The sequence below is a fragment of the Engraulis encrasicolus genome, chromosome 20, assembly GCF_034702125.1.
Source record: "Engraulis encrasicolus isolate BLACKSEA-1 chromosome 20, IST_EnEncr_1.0, whole genome shotgun sequence".
NCBI lineage: Eukaryota > Metazoa > Chordata > Actinopteri > Clupeiformes > Engraulidae > Engraulis > Engraulis encrasicolus.
Window position 1 is genome coordinate 11,690,253 of NC_085876.1, and position 5,000 is coordinate 11,695,252.

At 44.6% G+C, this 5,000-nt stretch overlaps 1 protein-coding gene across 1 annotated transcript in view; it reads right to left on the reverse strand.

The window, feature by feature from the left end:
- Window positions 1-5,000, reverse strand: part of nxph1 (neurexophilin 1) — a 63,292-nt gene that overhangs the window by 43,186 nt on the left and 15,106 nt on the right. The window lies entirely within an intron of this gene.

Consider the following 5,000-nt stretch of genomic DNA (forward strand, 5'->3'; position numbering starts at 1 on the left):
TGTGTGTGTGTGTGTGTGTGTGTGTGTGTGTGTGTGTGTGTGTGTGTGTGTGTGTGTGTGTGTGTGTGTGTGTGTGTGTGTGTGTGTGTGTGTGCGCCTGTTCATGTCAATGCATGAACAGGCACCTGTACAAGAGCTATTTACACTTCTGAAGAACCACAATGTAGAGGTTCCAGTAAGACTTGCTTTTCAGTGTTCCTTACTTGTTTACCTCATGGGAAATGGGACTCCTGGTTATATACAGAAAATTTTCAGGAAATAAAACATGAATGGATAAATATGTAAGATGCACTCTGGAATTGCAGGATACAACAGGAGTTCAAATCCACCATCTCTCTCCCCTTTTCTTGGTGTATGTGTGTGTGTGTGTGTGTGTGTGTGTGTGTGTGTGTGTGTGTGTGTGTGTGTGTGTGTGTGTGTGTGTGTGTGTGTGTGTGTGTGTGTGTGTGTGTGTGTGTGTGTGTGTGTGTGTGTGATGGGGAGCAGGGTAAACTATAAATAGTCTTCCCCCCTGATCATCTCATGTGAGTGGCACGCATTGATGCTGATATTGGACTGACAATGCAGGCCATGAAAATACCTCTGTGTGTGTGTGTGTGTGTGTGTGTGTGTGTGTGTGTGTGTGTGTGTGTGTGTGTGTGTGTGTGTGTGTGTGTGTGTGTGTGTGTGTGTGTGTCTGTGTGTGTGTGTGTGTGTGTCTGTGTGTGTGTGTGTGTGTTTGTGTGTGTGTGTGTGTGTGCCTGTTCATGTCAATGCATGTGTAAATCGGTGTGCGTGCATAAATGCATGCTTCTGTGCGTATGTATGTGCGTGCATGCAAGTGTGCGTGTATGCGTGCTTACGTGTGTGTGTGTGTGTGTGTGTGTGTGTGTGTGTGTGTGTGTGTGTGTGTGTGTGTGTGTGTGTGTGTGTGTGTGTGTGTGTGTGTGTGTGTGTGTGTGTGTGTGTGTGTGTGTGTGTGTGTGGCTGTGTTGCAGGGCTCTCTAGTGTTATGAAATAGTGAGGCTTTTGAGTGCTGGCAGGTAATTTGCAGTTACATTCCCCGACTGTCACTCATCAAACAAAGAAATGGAGGAGAGCTCAATATCTGCCTATTTTCAAGACTCTAGTCTCTCTCTCTCTCTCTCTCTCTCTCTCTCTCTCTCTCCCCACCCCTCTCTCTCTCTCTCTCTCTCTCTCTCTCTCTCTCTCTCTCTCTCTCTCTCTCTCACACACACACTCTCTCTCACACACACACACACACACACACACACACACACACACACACACACACACACACACACACACACACACACACACACACAGAGAGAGTCTGTCTATGTGTCTATCTACTGTAGGTTTCTTTGAACACCTGTTTGTTCATCCTTCTGTAGAGGTGTTGGTATACACAGTAACATGAGTGTGTGTATCTTTAGTGTCTTGTGTATGTGTGCAGTGGCATGCACAGACATTGTGGGTGGCAGGTGCTCGAGGGGGGGTTGGGTCATGTGGAACTTCCAGCAGCCATATAAGGTATGGTTTATATTTTGTGTCGGGGCATTGTTGTCACATGCTTTTGATCGTCAAGAACTTGTAGATAATCATGTCAACATAGGCCACAATATATTCTGACTGAAATACAAAATACAAAAAAATGCACCTTCAAAATGTAGGGAACCACCTCGTCCCAATCTGTGGATGCCTACGTATGTATGTGAGGCGACAGTGTAACATGCTACTCGATTTTTCTGTGTGTGTGTGTGTGTGTGTGTGTGTGTGTGTGTGTGTGTGTGTGTGTGTGTGTGTGTGTGTGTGTGTGTGTGTGTGTGTGTGTGTGTGTGTGTGTGTGTGTGTGTGTGTGTGTGTGTGTTGTTGCCACTCTCCCTCCATGCGTTTTATCTGGTTTGGATAACTGCTGCCTTTTATCTCCAATTCCCCATGGACACATGCACTTTTGCAGAGATTAAAAACCTACCGGGAGAAACAAACACACACACACACACACACACACACACACACACACACACACACACACACACACACACACACACACACACACACACACACACACACACACACACACACACACACACACACACACACCCATCACCTTTCCACTCTTCAAACACACACACAGACACGCATACAAACACATACACACTCACACACACACACACACACACGCGCAAACACACACACACACACACACACACACACACACACACACACACACACACACACACACACACACACACACACACACACACACACACACACACACACACACACACACACACACACACACACACAGTGAGAGTCTTTACATGCACACTTTACAATTAGAGCTCCCTTTAAGCTCCCTAGGAGGTCTGGCATTTAGAGAAGAGCAGCAACTGACTGCAGGGTGTTTTGGCTGAGCCCTCTATGACCCTTATATATATATATAGTGTGTGTGTGTGTGTGTGTGTGTGTGTGTGTGTGTGTGTGTGTGTGTGTGTCTGTGTGTGTGTGTGTGTGTGTGTGTGTGTGTGTGTGTGTGTGTGTGTGTGTGTGTGTGTGTGTGTGTGTGTGTGTGTGTTGTTTTTGTTGATGCTGGGGGGTTATTAAGACAAAAATAAAATGTGGCGTCTCCTTTAACCCTATCCAGACCGGGGGGTCTAAAAGTGCCCGCACCAACTTTGATGTTGTGTACCTCTTGAATGACTAAAGCTATGACTACGAAACTTTGTGACTTTTCCTAAAATGAAGTTGACTACAATGTGATACCAAAAGATTAGGTCTATCATTTTTATTGTTGCCATGGCAACGGTTTTCTGACGGGTACACCTGCCCAAAAATCACTGATCTAAGTCTCATCATCATCACTTTTCATATTTTTTTACATTTTCATTAGCATCAGACACCCTTGTGAACATTTGAAGTGGTCTGATGCACATAATAACCAAAATTGATATGCATTACCCAAGTTAGATGGAAAATACATTAAGGTGACATTTTGGGCAATAAAATCAGGAAATGATGTCATAATGACGTCATAATATCCAATAATGACACCAAACTGATGTCATTCATAGATCTTCGGCTGAAGATCATCCCCTCCAAGTTTGGTGGTCATACGCCATTCGGTTCCTAAGTTATGAGGGGGGAGGGGGGTCAAAAGAGCCCCCCCCCCGGTCCCAGGTATGCCAAAAAAGCCCGGTCTGGATAGGGTTAAACCAACTGAAAAAAGCTGTTTGTTCATATGTGCTGAAAGACAGTACTTAAGACTTTTAAAGCTGCTTCCAAGTTACCACAAGTCTACATGATTGCTTTTGGTCTGGGGTATATTTTAGGCTTAAATTGCATATTTGTCATAGACTTTCACTGACTTCCATACATAATAATGTAATTGGTTTTTGCCATTTTATATGGAGTAAATCTATGCTCCTTTAGAGAAGATTCTACACAGTACATTTTGCAGTGTTTCATTTCAACACTTAGTGAGCGCTTTTGAGTCGGTGTTATATTAACACCACAAAACCCCACTGTTACTGCTTTCAGGTCGACCAGAATGGTGGCAGTGCCCTCACCAGTTACGTTTGGCACTTAAGTGCTTAACAGCAAACCACCATTTTTTGGTTGGCATTGAAAACCAACTTTCCGGTTCTCAAATGCCAAGATCTGCAGCGTGAACACGCCGTCAGGAGCAAGATTAGTTGCGGGACCAGGAACGGGCACCTGCATGGTTCTCAGTCAGCCTGAATGCCCCGTTTATGGCAGGCCCTGACATTCTAGGCTGGCAAGCCAGACTAAAACATTAAATGTATAGTCTGGGTTTGCACCATAGGCAAAGCTGTGAAATCAATTGTTGGCATTCAAACTGTTTCGCCGTGCTAAGCCCATTCCAATGACTCTCTACACATATTAAAAACTAGACAGATAGTGTTGATAAGGGCCCTGAGCCAGGCCATATTCTACCTGAATTTTTCCAGATGAATGGGTTCTGCCTTGCTCCAAAAACATTCATCTTTTTGGCGTAGGTCTCCGAAATAATGGTTTTATTTTCTTTAGATCCTTGCCCTTGATTGGGTGAACACGTGTACTTGGCTGACATTTGTAATGAGATGCTACTTTAACTACTCAGAGATTCACAAAATACAGTTAACGTTACAGAATCAATGTTGATGAGTGAGTCCATGCAAGCAGCCATTGTTTCTGAAAATATCGTGTTTCCACTTATTTTTCCTCTCTCCACTACCTTTATATTTCTCTGGACTGTCTGAAAATCCTGCCATCCTGATTGGTTCTATTGCATTTTGGTTTGGGTGGGAGCAGGGCGAATCCAAAGGCTATCCACACCATCATTTGAGCTCATGAAGCTGAGCGGTAATAGACGAGGGTCTGGCGAAAGTCCAGCTCGACCAGATTCATGGCTCACCTATATTTATCCCCTATGGTGAAAGGCTAGACCAACCCACGGGGCAAAAACCAAATTCTGCCAGTAGGGTTGGTTCAGTTTATTAGGGTAGGAAGCTACAGCACAGCTGAAAAGACACACTCATAGCCAGAGATCAACCAAGAAAGGGAATGCATACACAAAGACAGATTTTACACACACACACACATACATACACAGACACAGACACAGACACAGACACACACACACACACACACACACACACACACACACACACACACACACACACACACACACACACACACACACACACACACACACACACACACACACACACACACACACAAACATATTCGTCATTCTGAAAAGGTTCGAACACTGACACAAAGAGAGGGAGATTCTGCATGTGCACGCACGCCACACACACAGACACACACACAGACACACACACAGACACACACACACACACACACACACATACACACACACACACACACACACACACACACACACACACACATACACACGTACACACATTCTTTATTCTCAACGGTTTTCTGGTGACACGTTTAAAAGAAGAGAAGAAACTGCTGATACTGCTTCTGGCCAGAGACGAATGGTAATT